Genomic DNA, 26,219 nt, shown 5'->3' with positions numbered 1-26,219 from the left:
CTGCGTTATTATAAAAACTTCCTAGTCCCATTACACGTTAAAAGGGAGATTCCAGCCAGGGAACCATGACTGAATGCTTATTGCGGAATGCTTCGCTGCAGATGCTAACGCATACTACAGGCCTTTGTTCAGGTATGAGGGTCGATGTCCTCCCGTGGGAACCTGAAAGGCAGGATTAGAGCTTAACGTGCTGTGCTCAAGTTATGATTCAGATAGAAAATAGTCCATCGATTCTAGTGGCAATATGATAGCGTTATTTCTATGGTTCACTCTCAGCATCACCATTTTAATATTGTCATGTTATGTCATTCTGGTTATGGCAGCTCACGCTTTGCTATCTAAAATGCAGTTGTTTTATTAAACCAGTCTTTAAAACTTATACTGCTTTCATTGTCATTTATATATGACACCGAAATGTGAATGAGAGAACTGGATGCGACCTGAGTGACCACGACTTCCCTGAGAAGTATGATATGTCATGCGCTCGACTGCCCAATCATCTCTTCCTTTTGGGAGAGACGAGGCACTGTTAGTTAGTCAGAGCAAAACCTGGATTTAGAGCTACAGGTGTCACTCACTGTGGGTCAGACTCAGTCTCCCACACTGTGGACGATCTTGCTTCTCAAAAACCAGTAGTCTCATTAGAATAATGAGAGCCTACGCGACAGGAACACCCATTATTTTTTGTTTAGAGTCTGAGACCAAATATTCTGCTACCTCTCTCGGGGCATCTATGACGGGTTTTTAAGGAGACAAACCCATCAAGCTGTTACTGTCTCTGTGAATACCTGCTATTCTGAACCAGACATCTATAATGGGCTCTTAAGGAGACAAACCATCCATCTTTGCTACCATCTCTGTTAGTGCATCTGACCTTAATTAGTATACTTACAAGGGGACCCGAAGAGGTCAATGAACCTTCTGACTCGCATTTAAGATGTTCCCACCATAACTCCAGTACATGCAGATCAATAATCAATCATTAACACCAATAATCATTGACATTAGTAATCAATAGGAGTCAGTAATTGTCACACACCATGACTTTCCAGTCATGAATAATCACACCTTTAGTAAACGTTAGAATATTTATTTCCCTAAATTAACAATGTTAATGTCACGTAAGATAATCTCAAGATCAAATGATAAACATACAGAAACAACACTGTCTGTCCAAAGCAACAAAAGAAATGTAATCTAATCAGAGCTTGAACCACTACACATTCTAGTTTTTGGCTATTTAGGGCAGTTCGCGCTTGGGCCCTCATAACGTTTTGGCCCCATAAATTACCCATGCCAAATTTGCGTCCTTTTTTTCCAACATCCTAGGGATTCTAGAGGTACCAGAGTTTAAGGGTTCCCCCGAAGGGACCAAGAAATTAGCCAAAATACACAAAAAAGTTTTTTGTTTTTTTTAAACAAATAGGAAAAAGGGCTGCAGAAGAAGGCTTGTGGTTTTTCCCTGAAAATGGCATTAATAAAGGGGTTGCAGTGCTAAAATCAACAACTTCCCAGCTTTCAGAAACAGGCATACTTGAATCAGAAAAACACATTTTTCAACACACTTGGCATTTTACTGGGACATACCCCATTTTTTCTATTTTTTGTGCTTTTAGCCTCCTTTCAGTTAGTGACAGAAATCGGTGTGAAACCAATGCTGGATCCCAGAAAGCTAAACATTTCTGAAAATTAGACAAAGTTCTGAATTCAGCAAGGGGTCATTTGTATAGATCCTACAAGGTTTTTCTACAAAAAATAACAGCTAACCTAAAAAAATAACGAAATTGAGGAAAAAAGAAAAACAGCTATTTCTCTCCACGTTTTACTCTGTAACTTTTTCCTGCAATGTCAGATGTTTTAAAGCAATATACCGTTATGTCTGATGGAATCTTCTGGTTGTGGGGATATATATATAGTTACCCAGAGCCAATAAATGAGCTGCACCTAGCAATAGGTTTTCATTCCATACCGGGAATACAGAAATTCATTTGGTGAAACATAAACAGTGAAAAATAGGTATCAAGAAAACCCTTGTGTTTACAAAATGGACACAAGATAAGGTGTTGAGAAGCAGTGGTTATTTGCACATCTCTTAATTCTGGGGTTCCCATACTAGCAGGTGAATTACAGGGCATTTCTCAAATAGACGTCTTTTTTACACACTGTCTTACATTTGGAAGGAACAAATGTAGAGAAAGACAAGGGGCAATAACATTTGTTCTGCTATTCTGTATTCCCCCAAGTCTCCCAATAAAAATGCTACCTCACTTACCTGGGTAGGCCTAATGCCCACAACAGGAAACACAACATGGACGCATCACATTTTTAAATTGAAAACTGATGTGTTTTTTGGAAAGTGCCTAGCTGTGGATTTTATGCTCTAGCTCAGCCGGCACCTAGGAAAACGTACCAAACCTGTGCATTTTTTAAAACTAGACACCTAGGGGAATCCAGGATGGGGTGACTTGTGGGGCTCTCACCAGATTCTGTTACCCAGAATCCTTTGTAAACCTCACAATTCGCCCAAAAAAACCTTTTTCCTCACATTTCAGTGACAGGAAGATCAGGAATCTGAGAGGAGCCACAAATTTCCTTCCACCCAGCATTTCCCCATGTCTCCCGATAAAAGTGCTTTTCTCACTAAACAATAGATCAATTGTAAAGCAGAAAATGTATGTTTATGACTTCATCAATGAGCATTCACCAGTCACTGAATTTTTAGCATAAAAGTGGCTGGAAGAATACTCAGCTCCTGATATATTCTGCAGGCCATTCCTTAAGGCTATGCTGTTGTTAGACAGGATAGAGTAGCCCAAAGAGGGGGAGGGATTGCTATGATATTTAGGCAAGAGTTACATTGCTCTTTTTCTGAGGTAGTGATTGACCACTGCAAAGCATCTTTCTTTTCTCTGGCAATTATACAAATCTTGACTATCAGGGTCCTTGATCTATTGCCCCCAGGGTGTGTTGTCTAATGTTGTCACCTCTTTAGTCTATACTATATATTCTCCAGTTCTACATCACCCTAACTTTCTAGTAATAGGTGGTTCTAATCTACATTTTCATAACATCGCTTGGCCAATGGTAAAAACTTTGTTAGGTGACCGGTAGAGCCTACAAACTATTCAAGATGTAAATATTCCCACATACAGATCTAGACACACTCTTGATCCTGTGTTTTATTATCAAGATAATCTTAAAGATCCACTTTCTTTGAGTTGGTATGATCATTTTGCTATCCCTAGCTCAATGAAGGCAAACAGATGCTGGCTGGCTCTAACCCTATACCAGTTTGGTCACTTCAGTGAGCTAAACTTACCCCTGCAAACTTTTGTTGAGTGCTTGAAAATAGCATACTGATCCTAGATATCAAATTGGATAGGCCAAACAAAACTGCTGAATGGATTAGAGAGGCCATAGACTAGCCTTTCCCCTTTTTAAAGTAGGTTTCTCATAGGCAAAGGCCCTCAACCATCTGGTTTAGTAAAGACCTAATTGCGATAAAGCAGAAATGAACGTCTTTGGTGTAAATCTTATGAGCCACACCACAAGTGGACTATCAAGCAGCTTGAAAAGATCACCACCATTCAATAAAGCAATCTTGTAGAGATTTGTACACAATCAAAATTCAGTCAGCCACCAATACCTCTAGAGAGATCTCTATAGTTAAATCGCAAACCTCACTCGCATCAGTGTCTTCCACCATCTTGCCCTTTGTTGAAAGATGCAATGATTTAGTTTTCGCTCAGAAAGTAAACACCATTTATGCCTAATTTCCTGCCGAAACCAGAGACCCTTTATGTTTAAGTGTTTGATTCAATATGTCTGTTTGGGAGCTGGGCTCTGCGGTGGTCTATCCTGTTGTGTATCATCTTTTGTATCACTATTTAGCCTCTGGCTGTGTCCCCCAGATTTGAAAACATGCACTGGTAGTTTTATTATTAAAGGCACCTCTGCTTGATCCTTCAAAATTCGGGAATTATTTACCAATTGCTCTTTTACATTTCTTCTCCAAGATCATTGAGAAACATGTAAAGAAACAACTCTTTAAGTTTTTAAAGAGCAATGGTTTTCTTCACAGGACTCAGTCAGGCTTTCATCCATTCTCTAATAGTGTGTTTGCTTTCTTGCTAGCCACTAATTTGGTTGGTGGCATCTTGAACTCAGGTGATTCTGTGGTGGTCATAATGGTAGATCTCAGTGCTGCTTTTGACACAGTACCACAGTACCTCAATATTCTATTAAAAAGACTGGGGACAGCGGCGTTTCAGACTTTACTTTGACTCAACTCTATTCCGCAAGGACAAACCTTTCAGGTTTCTCAAAAACATCTCACTCAAAAACACTTTCATTGTGTCAGGGAGCCCCTGAGGGATTTTCCATGAGCCCAACTCTCTTTAACATCTACGTACACCTTTTGGCTAATGTTAATGAATGTTATGGCTTTCCCATCATTTTCTATACAGACTATAGACAGTTTATAAACACTCTTTGTCAAAAGAGAAACAACGCCGTTTCCGGGTTATCTTTGTGCCTTTTGGAGGTAGTCACTTTAATGGACAACAACTGCCTAAAGTTAAATGGTGAGAAGATTAAGGTGCTGACTCTACGTAATCAGCCTGACACTTTATCCACCGCATGGTGGGCTGTCATTCTGGGTCCTATACCACTAACAAAGCAAAAAGTACAAATTCACACCACCTGGCTGTCATTTTACAACCAAGTAAACTCTCTTGGGGGAAAATGATCTGGGACATTGGAAATCCCCAATACGATCCTGGGATGTTTACCTGTGTCAGCCCAGAAAACCAGTATTCATGTTTCCCAGTTTGGTCACCTCAAGATCGCAGTTCTGCACTGCCCTTTACCTTGGTCTTTCTCAACTGCATCTCATCAGTCTTCAACACATTCAAAATTCTGATACATGTCTGTTACTGAAACTTCAGAGACATGCTCCTATTGGGACTTGCCTTAGATAACTGCATTAGCCAGAGAATTTCTTTCCAAGCTCTCTGTTATTGCTATAAGACATTATTTAATGCTGGAATTTAAGATTATCTGATGCCAGGTTAGTTGTGTTTCCTAAATTTAAGAGAGTGAGAATTGGAGGCAGGTCCTTTAGTTAACTGGCTCCTAAGATGGGGAACTCTCTGGCTCCAAAAAACTGACAGGTCCCCATCTCAAGCCTTCTTTAAGAAACAGTTAAAAACTTGTTTTTTCATCTCGGGCTATTGATTTTTCAACTTGTGTCATTTTCACTGAAGCAAAGTCTTAAGCTGTGACATTACAATAAAGAAGGTATGTGCTTTATAAATCTGATTATTATGATTATTATTCACATTATGATTATTATTATTATTATTATATTATCGCTAACTCTCACTTCATCCATCCCCATACAATATGACCTATTGAATAATGGTTCTCATTTATTTTTAACGAATTGTGGAAAAGCACAATAGGGCCCGTTTTGAGTCCCCATTTTAAAATGCACATTTTTAACTTAGCATTTCTTTTTTCATGGTGAACCTTTACATGGCTTTTCACTCACACGATAAGGTACTGAAAATTCACTGTACATGCAGCCTGTTTCTTGAAAGCATTGATTCCATCTAGTCTGTATACTCTGTCCAAGACTAGTAACACAGACCAAGATGACCTAAGTAGAGATTATCTGTGAAGAGAGCTATGCACTTGCAGACATATCATGACATCGAGCCTGCACCTCTGACAGAGTGTGATACGAGTAATGCTTGCATTATAAAAACTGCTTCTGCCCCGCATTCTGCAAAGGAGCACTTCCAATGGAAGTATACTAGAATGCAGCACACCATACCCAAGATGGAGTCCTGCTGACTGTGACACTGATTCTGACTACTACACTGCACAGGACAATAGCCTGCACTACAGCACAGTGGCTTCCTGGCTTCCTGGTATCTCTTACCCAGGGGTAGGGGTTAGGCTATCGTAATTGATCAGGCAGAGGGTACTCTCACTATGCATTCAATAGTGTGAGTAGTACTATAAGAGTGTACCAACACAATAATATTACCATGGTTGAACTGTTACCATTTTTGCAATGCTGGTTGTTATGCTTTGTCAAGTTTGCCTAATAATCACAGCTCATGTTGTTATGTAAGAATACGATTGTTACAATCAATGTTATAACAGACTTTTCTGTATATTTTTTGTGTTTGATCTTGGGTTCGCAGAATGACAACAAAAGGGTAGATCTGTTTCCAGGACCTTCTTGGGAGTCAGAGTGGTAACGTTTGAGTTTACAAATGCCATCTGGGTCCTGGTATGTTTATGGGTTCAGATGAGGCACTGTGTGCTAGCCAGGAGCTGTGTCAACATTTCCTGATGGCAAAAGTGTACTGTGTCCCTATATGCTAATGATTATTTTGACTAGATACACAGTCCTATTTGATTTGTAGGAATTATATAACATGGCACGACCAACACTCTATGTCAGGTACTTATTTATTGGGTCTCCTGAGGAGATGTTAAGCACTCAAAGTCCCCTTTTTTACCTTTATTCAGAGATGTCCATGGTTTTTTGGATTAATCCTCCTCAGCTTCATAGGAAACCACTATTTTAGCTTTAGAACCTTTAAAAGAATCACCACCTATATAATTGTTCCTTGGAATTCAATTATTTAAAATTGCTAACACAATTAACATTCTGGTTTATTGCAGACAGGCTGTTACAAAATATTTGGCACAACAGGGACTTCCTTTCCTGGGTGGAAAAGTTACCTTCATGGTATTGGCCCCTGGGGCAAATAGATGGAACATTTTTTATTCATGGGTTGATTTTCCTGCAGTAGACGCAAACATACAAACATTTCATGCATACAGTGAGGTGGCAGCATTTTATCCATACTGATCTTATTGTCACTTATGAATAGCATTAACATATCAGGAACAATAAAATTGGTTCCAGGGAGGAGCAGGTTCCACACTAGTAAAAAATGATTTGGGGTGTTTTGCACTACCAGGACATGTAAAACTTACAAGTTCATGTCCTTCCTTTTACATACATAGCCGCCTGCCCTATGGGATACCTAGGACATAATTGAGGGGTGACGTATATGCAATAAAAGGGGAGCTTAAGGCTTGGCAAGTGGTTTTTAAGTTCCAAGTCGAAAGTGGTAGTGACTTGCTGAGCTCAGATCATTGCTCTTGGTGCTGGAACATACAGAACCTGAAATTCCCACAATTTGTTTTTAGATTCGTATTCTTGTGTCCAGTCCTCTAATGAAAACTTATGCTATTGGTGCCTTAATGGGTTTAGAGATTCAAAAGGAAACATCATAAAACATAACTTTTTGTGAATGAAGGTGTCAGGTCTGAGGAAACTGCCAAATCTGCAGTTGCTGTGTCACATCTGTTTCTGCTATAACTTGTTCTCATACGGGGGTGAATGATGACATTTTGACTGCTGTAAAAGCTTCAAGTGATGCCAGGCCTTACCAAATTCATACCCCACAAAATATTCCTACCACATAAGTGCTCAAAATATTGTAGCAATACCATGGTTGGTTAAGCCTGTGATCCTCACACAAGATCATAGAATAGAACTGATTAATGCAGCTCATTAGGTTGTTGCCTCTGACCAGGCTGGTGTGCCAGTTACTATATCCCTTTTGAAAAAAAAAATATTGGTTGCATGGTCTATACAAACAGGCCAAACAGTATGACCCTAATTGTGACATCTGTCAACAAATAAAAAGTTCCTCCATTAAACACCCCCCACAGACACCACTCTTAATATCAAACATGCTGCTGCAATGTGTGTACCTGGACCTTTCTGATTCCCTAAATTCAGATGGTGCATACAAATACAATGTACTTGCAGTGGACTCTTGCTCCAGATTGCTATGGGTGTGGCCAAAATGATCAGCTGATGCTCAAAGTGTTATTAAGGATTTGCAAGTCTTTATCTGGATATGTGCAGTCAGTGCATTCCACTCGAAACAGGGCCCTGCTTTTGCCTCCAGGCATACATGAATGCTGTGGGAATGATGGGTGTTATGGTGCATTATTCTAGTCCATACCATCCTGAGGGGAATTCAGATGTGAAAAGAAAAAAGTATTAGGCTCAGGTTGTAGTTGAATCCATCACTTATATGCAGGCCAGGGTGCTTTAAATAATCTGCATAGAAGATCTGCAGGAGGCTGTACACCCTATAAAGTCCTGTTCTGCATCCCTGTGTACATCCCAGATCTTGATGGTCCTGGTACAGTGGTGGTAGAAACATCTTTTGACATAACTGAACATGTTACTGCCTTGCAGGAACTACAACAGTTTCTAGATGAGCATTCCTCTGTGCAGGACATCTCTTTGGAATGAGTGATTCAACAACTTCCACAGGTTGGATTCCAAAAATTGGGTATCTGGTTTGGGAAAGGATACATGTGAAGAAGGAATTAGGCCCATCCTACTGGGTACCGTACATGAACACAGCAAATTATGGTGGAATGTTCCGTTACCATTATTAGGGACATTATTATTTACATCACACTAGTACTTCTAGAGCAGTTTTTAATTACGCACAATGGAAACATTGTCTGACTCCACCAGTGGGGAGTTCTAAATCATATGTAGAGAAATTCACTTATTTTGCTGGGCCTGTTGGTATCAATTCTGAGTCATATTGTTTGAAATTACCCACATCATAGGCAAATAATAAATATTCCTAACCAACACTAAATTAATTCATTCAGATTCCTCTGTTGGCCACACTTGGATATAATTACTAGAAAAAGTCAGTAGACTTAAAAGCGGTTTGGGGAATGAAAGATTGGCAGATACACGGCATGAAAGCCTTATTTAGAGCATGTATAATTCTGTTACAAATTATGTTTTTCAATGATATTTGTTAGAAATGGGGTTTCTGGTAGGCTAGGGTATGCACCTAAGCCAGGCAGAACCCACCCACTCTTATCAGGGCAAGGGAGTTACACACCCAAGATAACCCCTGCTCACCCCATTGGTAGCTTGGCACGAGCAGACGGGCCTATCCCAGAGGCAATGTGTAAGGCGTTTGCATAACACAAACAACACCAAGTTACATGAAAATATACTGTATTGTACACAACGCAGTTATTAGACCAAACACCACATATCAGTAATATCCTGCTACCTTAGCAGTCTTCAGAATGTTGCACATTAGTTACTCAGTAGAACTAGCAGTAGTCACATATAACACACAGGTTACTTAGGCCCTCATTCCAACCCTGGCGGTCGGTGATAAAGTGGCGAGAGTACCGCCAACAGGCTGGTGGTAACTACTGCCAAATTATGACCATGGCGGAAAGATCTCAGATAGACAGCCACTTTACCACACTGATCTCCAGGACGAAAACAACAGCCACCACGGTGGTAGCCTCCTACAGCCAGGTGGAAGTCAATGTTCCGCCCACCATATTGAGACCCTGCAAACTGCCACAGTTTCCGGGGCGGTACCAACGACAGCAAAAGCCTGGTGGAAACAGACCTCAGAAGGGAAAGGACTCACCCTTGGAGACACAAGGAACAACCACGCCACCATGGAACCCGAGTTGCAAATCTTTCTAATTATCTTTTACGTCCTGCTCCACCACGAACACCAACGACAGCCAAGACGACCATGGTGAGTACAGCCGCCTAGCACATGGGGAGGAGGAAAACGAGAGTGACACACACATGCACAGCACACACCCCCACCCCTAACACCATACACACAACCAGATGCAATAATAAAACATATATACCACGTATACCTCAGGAATAATGCAAGGACAACACGACTAGATGAAAGTGAGTGTAATAATATAAATACAGTAAAAATACGAACATTCAATCTAAAGGTATATATATACGTACAGTTCAAGGGACACTGCCCAGTCCTCTATGTGCGTGGGCCACAGGGCCACATGACACAGTCCAAGGCCCCACTTGTCTCCTGCACCAACACGGAGAGAACACTACCGGGGCATCATTTGGAAAATAGGCAGGCACCTCAGCCGGGGACGGGGAACGGGGGGCACCTCGGCAGATGATAGAAGACCACTGGTTCTGGAGGGGGCAACATGTCCTGTGCTTGGTCCTTGTGAGTACAAAGCCACAGTCTCTTAAGTGGGTGACTTGATCACATGCTCTGGAGGGGGCAACATGCCCTGTGCTTGGTCCTGGGGAGTACAAGGCCACAGTCTCTCAAGTGGTTGACTCACCCACAGGCTCTGGAGGGGGCAACATGCCCTGTGCTTGGTCCTTGGGAGTACAAAGCCACAGTCTCTCAAGTGGGTGACTTGCACACATGCTCTAGAGGGGGCATTGTGCCCTGTGCTTCAGATCCTGGGGAGGATGGGGTGAGTGGGTGTCATACCCACTTGTTCTGGAGTGGGCATCGTGCCCTGTGCTTCAGATCCTGGGGAATGCAAGGTCACAGTCTCTCAGCTGGGTGTCATTCCCACAGGTTGGCCGCACCACCGCCCATGGACGCAGGACTACAGACCATCCGCCGGTGGTGACTGCTGCTCAGTGGTGGTGGTGCTGCTGCTGGTGGTGGTGGGGGGAAGCTCCAGCACATCTCCTGCAGCCTTAGACGGCTGCCAACTGCTGGTGGTGCTGCTGCTGCTGGTGGGGGGGGTAGCTCCAGCTCATCCCCTGCAGCCTCAGACGGCTGCACAACCATGACTGAGTCTCAGCACCAGGCCCCTTGTCCTTCCTGCCTGCTAGTGCAGGCCCCTTGCCTTTCCTGGCAAGAGCTGGGGATGATTCCTTGCTCTTCTTGGCAGCAGCTGGGGATGGCTCCTTGCCCTTCAGGGCAACACTTGGGGCAGGCTCCTTGCCCTTCTTGGCAGCAGTTGAGGATGGCATCTTGCCCTTCAGGGCAGCAGCTGGGGAGGGCTCCTTGCCCTTCAGGGGAGCACTTGGGCAGGGTCCTTGCCCTTCCTGGCAGCAGCTGGGAATGGCACTTTTCCCTTCAGGGCATCAGCTGGGGAGGGCTCCTTTCCTTTCCGGGCAGCACTTGGGGCAGGCACCCTTCCTTGAGGCTGCCTCATGCCCTGGATCCTTTCCTACCACGAGTGGGTGTGGAGACTACTGGGTCCGTGGACTGTGTGGCTGAGGTGCTTGCGTGGGTTGTGAGGTGGATGGCTGTTGGGTGTCTGAATGCTTGCGTTTGTGTACCTTGGGAGGGGGGGACAGACACAGTGGGAGAGGACACAGGGGACGTGTGCATGGCTGTTGTGGTGGCGCCTGCCAGTGAGGTGTATGTTCTGCTAGGTGTGCCAGTGAGGTGTTTGTTCTTCTAGGTGTGCTGGTGATGACGGTAGTGGATGATGATGTAGTGCATGCAAGTGTGAGTGTAGACGCAACTGGGAGGGAGGTGGAGGATGAGGAGGAGAGGGACATGGTGGAGGGAGTGGATGTTGGTATGTCTGCATCTGGATGGTGTTTGTGTGGTGCTTGTGTTTGCCTGAATCACTCTTGTCTGTTGTCCTGTGTGCATGCTCATCTGCCTGTGTGCTTGGGATAGGTTGGAGTTGAGGGGAATGGGATTGGGAAGAGGAAGTTGGAGGGGGGAGGGTGGAAACAGGGACAATGGCTGCCATCAGAGAGGAGGGCAGAGCCTGGATTGATCTCTGTTGGGCCACCAAGCCAGTGTGAATGCCTTCCAGAAATTCATTGGTCTGTTGCATTTGGGCTGCTAGCCCCTGGATGGCATTCACAATGGTTAACTGCCCTACAGAGGTGAATCGCAGGAGGTCAATAGCCTCCTCACTCAGGGCAGCAGGGCTCACTGGGGCAGGGCCTGAGGTGCCTGGGGCAAAGGTGATGCCCACCCTCCTGGGTAAGTGGGCACGGACAACTCAAGGAGGGGCGGCTGGGAGGGCTGTGCTGGTACTGGGGGTGGCAACTGTACCTGTAGCTGGGGTGGTCACAGAAGTGTCCACCACCACCAGGGAGCTTTCATCAGAGGAGATATCTGTGTCCGAACCGTCCCCTCCAGGCTTCGTCGTGGTGCTCCCTGTGAATCACCCAGTTTTCAGTTACTCTTGAATCTGAGTTACTTGATGCTGAGTGATCAAGGCTGTTATGGGATGAGAGCAGGTGTCCCATATGTGATTTCTGTTTCTCGCATAGTGACCTTCTGTAGAAATTGACTTTTCCCTCCCACACAAGAGATAAAAGTAGCAAGTTTGTGGTCTCACATTCCTACATATAATGCCAATTTAAACAAGCTGAGCAGACTAAAGGCACAATTTTTTCAGAACAATATGGCACTCACCTCTTTGCAACTGAGATACAGTCCCTTTTAAATACAAACTTTCCAAAGCACTTTGGTGAATTGGTGAGTCACATGTTTAATGTGTAGTGTAGCCATTTTTAATATAGCTTCATGCACGTTAGGTTAATATATTAGGCCTCTGTGCACTTTGCCTTAGATACATTTTATTCAGCCTCGCACTGTTATTTTCCAATAACCAGTTTTACAGTCTTGTTTTATTTCTTTCTATCACACTGTTTAGCTTAGTTCAGCACTGTGTTCTCAAACAATGCATTCTTGCTCACCCTGTGCTTCAGTCAAGGCTACAGTCTGGTACATTGCCGGTAAACATGGTAGAAGTTTAGTCTCTAGTGTCCGTAGAAAATACGCATCCTTACGTAGGGACATTTTCTTAGAACATCTGCGTGTTAGTTATAAAAACACTTTCTAGTCCTAGTACAGGTCAGAGGGAGATTCCGACCAGGAACCTACAACTAGATGCTGACTGCCTCGTTGCAGATGCTGATGAAGATTACAGTCCTTTGCTCAGGTATGAGGGTTGATGTCCTCCCGGGGGAACCTGAAAGGCAGGCTTAGAGCTTTATATGCTGTGCTCAGAATATAACTTAGAGAGAACCTAATCTAGTTGCACTATGATAGCCTTATTCTTGTGCTTCACTCTCATCGTTACTATTTTAATCCTACAGTGTTGTGTAGTTCTGGTTATTGCAGCTCACGCTTTGCTATCTAAAATGCAGTCGTTTTATTAAACCAATCTTAAAACTTAAACTGAGACCGCACTGTGTATGAGAGAACCGGTTGTGACCTGAGTGACCACGACTTCCCTGAGAAGTACTAAGATGTGATGCGCTCAGCTGCCCAATTGTCTCTTCCCTTTGGGAGAGATGAGGCACTGCTAGTTAGCCGGAGCAAAACCCGGATTTAGAGTAACAAGGGTCCTTCACCGTGGGTCAGAATGTGAACGATCTTGCCGCTCAAAATCTAGTAGTCTCATTAGGATAATTAGAGCCTAGGCTACATGGCGCTACCAATGTTTGGTCAGGCTCTAATTTTTGGATACACCGGTATATCTCGGTCTCATATAATATAATGATCCCTCAGTTCCGTATACGGAGACGTTCGTGGTACTGGTTGATTTCCACCACCGCCGTATAGGTAACCCTATTTACAGCTGGTGGTTGTTCAAGCTTGAACCTTAAAAAGGGAAAAAAAAACATCTTGGTCTGCCTTCTCTGAATTCTTGGTGCTTTTCTAATGGCGAATCCCCAGGTTGTACAAATAGCTCTTAACATGAGAGAACCGCTCAAAGCACATTTGCTAGCACACGGCCTTACGGCCCAGGGTGGTCCAGTCACGTTTGTGGTGGACGCCCACGCAGCCTATAGAACAGAACTTTTTAACTTTTGGGTCACATTTCCATCAGTTGATAGGAACACAAATACATTCCATACATATACAGAAGTGAACGCGCCTGGACAATACAGGGCGTACGCATATTTAGAGTTACCTCTATCTTATCAAGAACATAATAATTGGCTTGATGGCGCCCTACCCCATACGATATTACCGGTGAGGTTAGGTCCACTAAGTAATGATGGTCCAACCTGGCCTTTATTGGCCACATATACACCTCATCCTGCGGTTGCGAATATGGCGGTGGCAGAGGTTTGACGCTTATATACTGATTTAACAGCAATATATAGACGATTAGTACAATTTGTGATGCAGACACTAAATACAAACCCAGCGCGTGCTGCTCCAGCACAACCACACACAGTAACACCAGGTATAAATCCAGTGACTGTACACTATATTATGGGTAAAGTTCCAGCAAAGTGGGAGGAGACTCCAATTTGGCTGGCACAAAAAATTCATACGCTGGAGGCAGTATTTCCCCATACGGGACCTCAGGACAAACATAGAATACTGTGTATTGTGTTTGCCGCGCTCTATACAACGACACACGTGCACTGACACTAGCCAACCTACAGGAAGTGCTTAAACAAATTGAAGATGAATACGGGGCTGCCCCGGCCTTAGATTTAGGAATGCAACTGATGGGCAGCTTTGCCACGGCTTCTTCAATTATCCTAAGTAATCTTAAAAAGGGGAAGCAGTTGCACTCTTCGTGACGTCCCGCAACAAGATCAGGAGCGGGAACTGCCTAGAATAATAGCGGAAACATATTCCAGTATTGGTCGAGATAGCCTGGGGGAACGCAAAAACCTCAATTTCAGGGAAAAATTAATAAAGATAATACTAAACAGCAACCTGAGGGTAATAAGAAGCACTGGGAGAAAAAACAACAAACCCCTAAAAAAGAAAGGGGAGAATCTCCATGTACAGAGACTCCGCAGAATAGGTATAATCTCAGAAATAGAGATAATATAAAAACGCCCAATAGATATCAATATACTGATACATGCCAATCTTGTTCCTTTCAGGACTCATCGGAAAAGAGAAATGAGAGAGGTGGACGGTCAGATCGGAGAACAGAGTACGTGAAACCGAGACAGGAATCACAATGCTCTTCGGAGGTTTCTGTCAAGAAGGAAGAGAAACCGGTACAACAAAAACAACAGTTTAAAAAGAAAAAAGTGGCAGCGGTCTCAGTTAGACATACCACTCAGGAAGAGGGTTCTCTTGAAGAACAAGAAATGGGCTCTAGCACTGCTAGACAGTGCGGCATAGGTCACAATAGTTTTCCGGAATCTTCTAGAGCATCTGGAGGTGAAAGCAACTGATGACTTCATACAAGTAGAAACAGCAGATATGTGTGTCTCTGAACCCAACAGGGTGTATAGAGTAACTCTACAGTTAGAAGGAGACATTGAATGCACCATACATGCAATCTTCTGGGATCATGTAGTTAAGATATATGACATTTTGCTGGCCGAACAAGATTGGCCGCCTGATTTTGTCCGCACCTGCCCAGCTGGGGAGGAGGTTATTAGACCTTCCTTCTCGCCCCTTGTTCCAGAGGAACTCGCTGAGTACTACTCTATGGGTTCTCGCACAGGCACCTGCATTATATAGAAACCACGTAGGGTGGGACAGGGATTCTCCATATCATGTAATTTCCATTAAAGGTGAACCGCAGCCACAACCGCAGTATCCCATAAAACATGAAGCAAGGGCACCGGTGAGAGAAATACTTACACAATTAGAATACCAGGGAGTGATTGAAACCTGTGTCTCACCGATGAATAATCCCTTATTTCCTGTAGCAAAACCAGACCATTCATGTAGAATGGTTTTAGACTACAGACATTTGAACGGACATACACGTACATATGCTATACAAAATTCGCATAGCACTGCACTAATGAGCAACATTGTAGGGAAAAAATATAAAACAACTTTGGATATCTCGAATGGATTCTTCTGCCAGAATATAGCGCCTGAAAGCAGAGACTTAACAAGCTTTAGCGCACAAGGCTCCCAGAAGAAATTCTGTTGTTTGCCTCAGGGGTATAAGAACAGCCCAGGACTGTTTGCAGCTCGTGTGACTGCTACTTTACACGAGTTGGACTCTAAAGCATTGTCATATGTGGATGATATATATCTCACGGATGACAAGTTACTACAACATTTAAGACGGGTAGCCCGCAATGTTGTGGGGTTTGCCGAACTCGGCTACAAATGTAATTTCAAAAAATCAAAAATTGCCTTCTTCAGCGTCCTGTGGCTACACTACAAATGCATCCAACATCAAAGGCATTTGTGCACTTTTTTAAAGCTGTTGGGTCTGGACCTGTAAGTACATTCGGACTCTCTTTGGAATAATACCTTCAGCCATTCACTCACTTTTTCGGAGTGCTTCTGGTAGGTTACCAATTGTTTTGGCTTTAATTGAGGGTATCTTGCTGTTGATATTTTTAATTTGCAATGGCTGCCCCACCTCAGCAAAGAAAAGTGATGGCGCTCCTACCAACCCATCTGTGTCATGAATGCATGACACAGTACTTTTAAGTATCACTATTGGATGAACTTAACAATGACTGGTCATTGCAAACAGTATTCTGCTGTGGGAACCCTGTTTTTGTTTGTTTATGGTGTCCTTTCAAGCATGCAACAGAGTTGTGTCTCGGCCAGCAACAAGTCCTTTCTGTGGATCTAAATCTGAAGATGTTCTTGATGAGGGTCTCTGATGAATCCGATTTAATTTTTATTGGGACTAAAGAATTTAACTTAGCCCTTTGGCTTGCAGGTCTGTGCCCCTGTCACCTAGTTACTTTTCACCTGCTTAGCTTGCTCTCTTTTGCTCTGTTTTGGTCCATTTGTTTTATTATTTCCTTTAAGATGGCTGCAGTTGTTTTTAGTTATAGAAATGTTTTGATTTGTATTATCAGTACCACTCTGTGAAGGTGTCATTATCAGCATCATGATCAGTGATGTACGTAGGTATTAACATCATGTCCCTTTTTCACTTATGTGTGTCAGGAATATAATGTACACTTGATGGAGATTGTTTATATAATTGCTGCCATAAGTCTGCCTCCCTATTAGTTGTTTGGGAATATCTACATCAGGGGTGTTACAAGATCTGTATAAATACATCTCACACAAACAAGGTCATTAGAGGGATTCCTTCCAGATGCCATCTACACTGCACATCATCTTGCTGCAGAACTCAGTCTTTGAGTCACCATGGAGTCTGACCTAGAGACCTCATTCCAAGGTAATGAGGGTTGTGGGTGTGTCTCATAGACATGGTACTGGCAGATTAGGTTTAGCATGCCTACCTCTCATTCGGTTAGATATCAGGCTCTCTTTGCTAGTAATTTTACATCTCATGTTTTTTGTGAGATGGTGGGGGTTTTGTATTGACAACTCTCATCTTCACAATTATGCTTCTTTTATACTGTTCATTATCCTGATCATTGCAGCTCATGCATTTTTATTGTAGATTGCTGTCTTTTCAATAAACCTATTGAAAAATCTCCTACAATTCCTTCATTGCCTGTGTGTGACTGAGACGTATTACTAATGTGAGAAAAGGATAACTTCTGTTCCACCACAACTTCCCTGAGAGGCCTTATCTGGAGGCCATGGCTGCCAGAAATCACCTTTTACTCTTTGGGATTTTGGTGAGGTACTGCTTGTGAGCCGGGAGGGGTGGGCTGACAGTTGCAACTGGTTGTCGGAGGGGCTTAGTCACCTACAAACAAAAGTGCTGTCACCCCTAAACCAGCAGGCTTGCTTGTCGGAGTCCAACTATCACATGACACCACCAACGATTGTGTTTTGGCACTAATTTACAGATATACTGAGAATCTCTGTCTCAAACACAACAGGTACCCTAAGTACTATTGCACATAAACGTCTGTAGTTTTAGGGAGAACCCCCCTCAGCCGAAGAGGGAGCACCTAACTAGGTTGTAGGTTGTTTAAGCTTGAACCTTTAAAAATAATTTCTTACATTTGGTGTTCCATCTCTGCACCCATTATTCAACCTTGCTGACGCCATAGACATTCGGGAATATGGTAAACATGCATTACCACACCCATGGCATAACAGATGAGGGTGGGGATGTCACAGTTATAGTGGAAGCTCATGAAGCTTACCAAACAGAAATATTATATTCCTGGGTCACCTTTCTTGAGAAAGATGAGACAACATATACATTTCACACATACAAAATAGTAGAGCATATCAGTATCTAGAGATACCCCTTTTCCTATCAAGAACATCAAAATTGGTTCCATGGCGCTCTACCACATGTAATATAACCCATGAGATTAGATGCTGTAAGTAAAGATGGACTAACGTGCATGTTAACCACATACACACCATATCCTGCCATACAGGCCCTGCAAATTGCTGATGTATGCACTCTTTATAATGAGCTAGTACAACTTTACAGATGAGTAGTACAACTCGCTTTGCAGACTTTGAATACCACCCCAGCACGGGCTGCAGTAGCTGGTCACCAATTGGCCATTTCTGGGATTAACCCACAAACAATATATTCTATCATGAGCACAGCACCCACAGAACGTAAGAAGATTCCGCTCTGGGTTGCACAAAAAACTAACTAGCTGGAAGCAGTGTTTCCCAAAACAGGAACGCATAATAACATAGAATTGTCACAATTTGCTTTTCATTTGGAATATTTCCCTCAGTGAACGACTGCATCACATAGGCTACATTCTTTTCTGCAATTTACACTACCACTCATGGTATCCTGACTCTTGCCAATTTGCCGGAGGTGTTAAAACAAATTCAAAATGATCACGGAGCTGCTCTAGCCCTAGCTTTGGGGATGGAGCTGATGAGTATCTTCGACACAGTCTCCTCAATAATACTAAGTAATATTAAGTAATATTAATGGGAAGCGGTAGGAGAGCATCAACTACTGAAAAATATTTCCCACACCTATGCTATTATAGGATGGGATAGTTTGGGAATCAAGCCGAAAAAGCCTGAAATTCAGAGTACCACCTCCAGGGACTCTACTAAACAAGCACAAGAGGGTTCTAAAAAACTTGGGGATAAACAAACAGAAAATAAAGACAGAAGAAGTGAGAGAGCAGGCTCCCCACATCCAGAGACCTCCGAAAGGAGATAAAGGACCTGATTATGACTTTGGCGGAGGGGATTACTCTGTCACAAATGTGACGGATATGCCATCCACCATGTTACAAGTTCCATAGGATGTAATGGAACTTGTAATATAGTGGGTGGGATATCCGTCACATTTGGGATGGAGTAATCCCCTGTGCTAAGGTCGTAATCAGGCACATAGTGATATGCGCGACGGGTGCTGCTGCACCCACCGCACTGCTACATTGCCGACGGCAATAGGCTGGCTGGTGGAAACACTGTTTTGTAATGAGGGCCATAGTCTCAGAAATTGAGAATATTTAAAGGCTCCTGACAGATATACTGATTCATATCCCTCTCGTCCCTTTCAGGACACACTGGATAGATGGAGTGAGAGAGTGGGCCAGTCAGAGCAACGTACTGACTATGTGAAACAGAAAAAAGACTTATAGCAGTCTTCAGACATCAAAGAAGACAAATTCTCCAAAAAAAGCCACAATTTTAAAATAAAAAGGTGGCAGCAATTTCAATTAAACATGCCAGCAAACTTGAGAACATTGCTGAAGACTAAGACGTGGTCAGTGACCCTGCTGAACAGCGCGGCAAAAGACACAGTATGTCACTAGATTCTGAAAGATCATCTGGATGCAAAAGTAACTAACTACTTTTTTCCTACCTGACACGGTTTATGATTCACATATCAAGATTGAAGGATACAGAGAGGGCATCATACAGTGTAATTTGTTGGGAAGAACGTAATTATGATATCCTATTGGAAGAAAGAGACTGGTCACCTGAAAATGTCTGCAAGCTCCCACATGAGGAAGATGTAATTTTGCCTTTTTTCTCTGATCTTATTCCAGAGGCGGTAAAAGGAGCCTTTGCTATTGACTGGGCTTTGGCGCAGAGACCTGTGCTTTACCCCAACCAAGTATGGTGGGATAAGGCCTCCCACTACCATGTAATACCTATCCGTTCTACACCCCAGCCTCAGCGCCAATATCCTGTTGAACATGAGGCTAAAGCTCCAGTGAGGGAGAGCCTCATTCTACTTGAGTACCAGGGAATAATAGAACCCTTGGGTCTCTGCAATGAATAACCCATTATTTCCTGTTGCAAAACCAGAGCATTCCTATAGTATAGTCTTAAATTACAGACACTTAAATAATTATACATGCACATACGCAATTCAAAATGCACACAGCACTGCATTGATTAACAACATAATGCAAAAATATACAAAACAACCTTGAATATTTTCATCATTTTTTTCTGCCAAAACTTACCGTATGAAAGTCGGGACCTGAGTACATTATCATTTGGATCACAAGAACACTCCTGCCGTTTGCCCCAGGGCTATGAGACAGCTCACTGTTATTTTCTGCCCATTTGACATCAATATTACATAATATTGATCCTGAGGTGTTGCCCTATGTGGATGACATATACCTTACAGATGATGACCTCAACATTCATCTTGCCAGGGTCGATCGGATTGTTTTAGAGTTTGCAGCCCTCGGCTGCAAATTCAATTTAAAAAAAACTAAAATAGCCTTTCTCAGTGTTATTCTGGGATACGAGCTATCAAATGAGGACAAGAGCCTGGCCCCTCACTTTTTATAAAACGTGCCCAACTTCAACCACCAAACACGATAAAAAAACTGCAGTATTCACTTTGATTCTTTAACTTCTGCAGACCTTACATTCAAGATTATGCACAACGCATCAACCCACTCTATGATTTGATTTGACCACATTTCAATAGCAGACACTGGACAATTGAACACATTTGCATCCTTAGAGGATTGCAACAAGACATGCTAGAGGCAAAACACTTACACACATGTGACAACAAAACAAACTTAGTCATCAGAATAATTGCTGGTGCCATTGGGTTCACCTCTGTCACCTTTAACAAGGGTGACACAGTACTCATAGCATACAAACCACATTTGTACTCAAACTCAGAACAATGCTTTGGACCCATAGAAAAAAATACTGACTGCTGTACAGATGGCTGTCATAAAGTGGAGGCCACTTGCCCAGGGGAAATGCATTATTGTTGTTACCCCGGTACCAGCCTTTTAAGGCTGTCACCAAAGCAAGTGTTCCTACCTATAAAGCATTACATCCACACAGGATGCAATGGGCAACCTGTGACTGCCACTGATGTTGATTACATTTTTGATCCAAAATTCCGAACACAAGAATTTCTCCAGTACGAACAGGAGTACCCCACACCTCTTAACATCTTGCCACTTGACAGATATCAAACTGTCATTTACACTGATGGTTCAGCACAACCAGCTGTAGGGTACAAAAGATCAATACTCAGCTGTTTGCATAGCTGTAAGGGTCTTCCACCCTCAACATACCTTCACGCTGACCCTAGTGGACTGCACAGCACAGTTGGCTGAGCTTCAAGCTCTTACTTGGCACTGAAGCATACGGATCAAGAATAGCTCACATTTATTGTGTGTGATTCATAATATGATGTCCAGTCCGACAATGATTATCTCAATCATTGGTGGCTGATCTTAAGGAAAAGCTATCAGATGCTTATGTAGTACATACACTGGGCCACCAACATGCAAGAATATACATTATTGGAAATACTTTGGCTGATTAAGCTGCAAAATTTGCAGTACCTATTGCTTCTGTTGCTGCAGTGACTTGTTCTCAGACAAGATTTGAGAATGAAATTCAGGCTGCCGTGAAAGCTTAGGCTGAGGGAAAGCCTCTTCGAAAAGCATACCCTACAAAATGTTCCTATCATGTCCTATTCAGTGCGCAGAATTTTCCCTTTGCAACAATTCCTGGGGTGGGAGATTCCCCAACCAAGACCAGACATTGGATCTCATCAAAGTAGCACATGAGTGTGTCACATCTGCTCCTGCTGGTATCACAGCCACATTATCACTCTTATAGAAATGCTTCTGGTGGCCAGGTCTCTACAAACAGACCAAGCAATACGTCCTTTCCTATGATATTTGCCAGCAAATAAAGGTTTCAAACATCAAACGCCCACCGTAGACATCCCTTTTAGTGTCCATATGTGGCTGGACCATTGTTGTCCCTTATAGCCGGGTGGTGCATATAAATACATCGTAGTCACTGTTGATTCTTATTCTAGATTCCTGTGGGTATGGTCACAGCGGTCAGCTGACGCTCAAACTGTTATAAGAGACTTGCTGACTTTTATCAGTCCATATGTGGTTGCTGCATTCCACTCAGACCAGGGCCCTGCTTTTGTCTCTAGGGCATTTAGGGACACCATGAGGATGATGGGTGTTGAACTCCATTACTCTTCCCCATATCATCCCGAGGGTAATTGTGTTGCGGAGAGGAGGAATCGTGACCTAAAACAGTCCTTAACAGCTAGAGTATTAGGTTCAGAACGTAGTTGACTTCAGCACCTCTATGAGGTCCAGAGAGCACTGAAAAATCTGAAAAGATGGTCCTTGGGGAGACACACTCCTTACAAGGTCCTCTTTGGGAAACCTATGTATTTCCCAGATCTGGATGGCCCTGGAATGGTGGCAGCAGACACACCTATTGTCATAAATGAACATCTCACTGTCTTACAAGAGCTTCAACAATTTTATGATGATAATTCATCTGCCAGTGCTTCTACCTTAGGAATAAGGGATTTGAAAACAACTTCTGCAGGCTGAATTCCTAAAGTTGGGGATCTGGTTTGTCAGAAGACTGCTGTGAAGAAAGAATTCGGCCCATCTTACAGACCACCGATTTCAGTCCTGGGAATTCAAGCCACTAGAACTGCCATTCTACCACCACTGTCAGGTTCCAAAGGGAAGAGATTTGTCTCCATTGACAACATAAAGTTGCACCATGTGGCTGATCCTGCACAGTAGACTAAGAGGTCACTTCGGTAGTCCCCGTTCCCTTCTCACTACCCAACAGGACATACCTCTTCAAAGAAGAAACAACACTTCGGAATATACCAACATGTACAATGTTTCAGCATGTGGCTGATCCTGCACAGTAGACTAAGAGGTCACTTCGGTAGTCCCCGGTCCCTTCTCACTACCCAACAGGACATACCTCTTCAAAGAAGAAACAACACTTCTGAATATACCAACATGTACAACAATGTTGCAAATGCCTTCTCGAGCATGGGGAGGGCAGAGAATGAGCTTCTGCTGATTCCTGTCACCACTTCACCTACAAGAACTGTCCAAGATGTGGCTGTTTTCTACTCCAATACCACGGCAACTGACAATATTGTCTACTATGAACCTTCACACAAAATAGATCTATCCACCAGTAATGCACCAGCTCCTGTATTTGCAGGGACTGCTTCTGGTTATTTTATCGACCATGATGACTTCTCTTCAACTTCATCTGCACCCACAACTGAAACTGTTTCAAAGACACATAAGCTGTACATATAGCTTAAAAATAATGATTTGGCTTATCCATGGCACTATCTGCGCATATTTCTGACACTTCTTGCTTTTCTGTTGTGGATTGGTTTTGTGACTGTTTTCCTTCTCTTGATAGATGGTCATTGTCTTCCTGAACACTCTTCTGTTGAGCCGGTGAATGAAGTTCTAATACCCTATCTTTCCTCAAATAAGGTCCAAAGAGACTTGTCCCTTGTTAACATTTCAGCAGTACCAATTCCAGATGGGATTGTTTGGGATAAAGTTCCTTTTGATATATATGGGCCTGCTGAGGTCATCCTAATTCCTTATTTGTTCAAAATGTCAATGTCTGATGTAATTACACCTTGTGTTTTTTCTGATGACTGGGTTTTTAAAATAGTTGATTCTGTGCTTGCAGGATTACACTGTCTTTGAAAGTGATGATGTGTATACGAACACAGCGAAATACGGGAAAATGTTCTGCTATAATTATTGGGGACATTCCTTTCTGCACCGAGGAACTAGACATAGAGCAGTATTTAATTACACACAGTGGTGACCTTGTTTAACTCCACCTGTGGGGAGCCCTAAAACATATCTGGATAAATTTGCATACTTTTCTTGGCAGGGCACTACAAATGCAGAGTCATATTACTTCAAATTACCGCCTTCTAAAATTTGAAAGATTTTGCTAACTGACACCAAATTAATCTATTCAGATTCCTTTGTTTCCGGACTTGCTGTTGACAGTTTTATATACTGGAGGAGCACTATAGATGTGAAAGGTATATGGGGAACACAAGACTGGCATTATCAGGGTAGGGAAGCTTTGTTTAGAGCATGCCTTATTCCTGTTGATATTCTTAAATTACATAGTTCAAAAAAGATCCTGCCTAGGGTTAGCAAAAATAATTAAAATGGATGTGGCTAGTATCCCCACACCAGCCAAATTCAGTGATTGCCAAACATTCCCAAATGTCACTGAGGAAGAACTGAATGTTTGGGTTCAAGGTGGTACCTATAATTCCTTACTTTCAAGTCCCGGCTGGTGGTTATTGTGGCCAATAGACATCAATTGGTGTCAGACGCATTTTGTGAATTCCTCAGGGGGTTTAAAAAGATTAGCGGGCTGGACACTTGCTCTGTCTCAGATCAACACTCGGGTATAGTTACCAAATACAATTTTGTTAAACTGTGCCACCAATGCTTACGCACTAACACCCTAGCAGCAGTTATAGAACACCTAAGTCTCCCTATTAGAGGAAATAGACTTGCAGGACTTCTTGCTAGGCCCAAGAAACCCCTGCTCCAAATGATTCCTGTATGGAATATACAATGAAATATGGAAGCATTCTCAAATTGAAGCAGCTTCACGTTTAAGACAGATAGAAAAATATGAAAAAGGCTTTAGCTGTTGTTGATTATGCAATGAATACTCTGTCCAACAAAATATACACCCTTACTAACATAGGCCCTCATTATGACCTTGGCAGTAAATACCGAATATGGCCGTGCTGACTGGCGCCGGCATACCACCACGGAGGTGGACATTCGTCCACAAGATTATGACACATACATACAAAACTGACAGAAAACAGCGACAACCACAAATCTGCCAGACTCGCTGAACATGATAAACTATCGGCACTACCACCCATACCGTTATGCCACCAACACTATGCCCTCCAAATAATGATCTACCAATCACCACAATGGACATACAACAATGGTAAACCATTCGTGGTGAACACCGCAGTGGCAGAAAAGGCCACCCAAAGACAAAACAAGACAACATTGGTCAGAACAAAAAAACCTACACCTGACACAACTACACCCACCCCACACACCCACCAACAGCACTATAAAACACACAGCCACATCACCCACAATACATTGCTAACACGAAAAGACTTAAATAGCTAGCCACGCAAATCACAGAGACAGCTACACACACACACCACAACCACCCATTCATCCGTCATGTACCACACACACCCCTGTTTCACTGATGAAGAGTTGCGGGTGATGATTGAGGAAATAGTCAGGGTAGAGTAACAGCTGTTTGGAGCGCAGGTACAGCAGATATCCAATGCCAGGAAGATGGAGCCATGGCAGAGAATCGTGGAGTTGTGAACACTGTGGGACAGCGGATGACATCACGAACAAGGGATGACATCAGGAAGAGGTGGAACGATCTACGGGGGAAGGTACGCTCCATAGCAGTTATGCACCAGCTCACTATCCAGAGGACTGGCGGTGGACTCCCCACCTCCTCCCTCACAGCTGACAGTATGGAAGGGGCAAGTCTTGGCAATCCTGCATCCTGAGGGACTCGCTGGAGTAGCCGGAGAACTGGACACTGATGAGTCAACATTTACTACCTGAATGCTATCACCACCCCTCACCCTGACACCCATCACTCCACTCCATCCCACAGAGTGCACCACCATAATCAACAAACCCAAATGCCAAACCCTGTATGCCATACCCACTGCATTCACATTCCTTCCAGCCCCGCATGGACACCCACCACCAATGCATGTACAGCATGGAGAAATAACATTCCCACAATACCTCATCATAAACAAACAAAGGTACCATGACAACAGCAACAATATAGGGGAAGCTTGGGATGCAGAATATGTCACAGACATGTAGCACAACAGACCACTTATATCGCCACAGGTGCCCCAGCCAATGTCAGCAGAGGAGGAGGTGCCACGGCAACCCAGTCCACGACCAGAAGATGCCCCAGTGATGACAGCAACTCTGGAGTTCTGGATCTGGATGAACACCCTGGCCCATCAGGGACCACTGGTCAGTCGGCCACCCCAGGCCACACCCAGTCCACCACAAAGCCTCCCCCTCAATATCCAACACAACAGCAGCCACCCAATATCCCCAGACCTCTGTCCCCAGGACACGTCAATCAGCAGTATGCCCACCTGTACAGGGACCCCAGTCCATAGCTCATGAGGGTCCTGGGGTCAATGGCAGTGGGCAC

The sequence above is a fragment of the Pleurodeles waltl genome, chromosome 3_1 (assembly GCF_031143425.1).
Source record: "Pleurodeles waltl isolate 20211129_DDA chromosome 3_1, aPleWal1.hap1.20221129, whole genome shotgun sequence".
NCBI classification, from domain to species: domain Eukaryota; kingdom Metazoa; phylum Chordata; class Amphibia; order Caudata; family Salamandridae; genus Pleurodeles; species Pleurodeles waltl.
The sequence above is the reverse complement of the archived record's forward strand: the minus strand, read 5'-3'. Positions refer to the sequence as shown.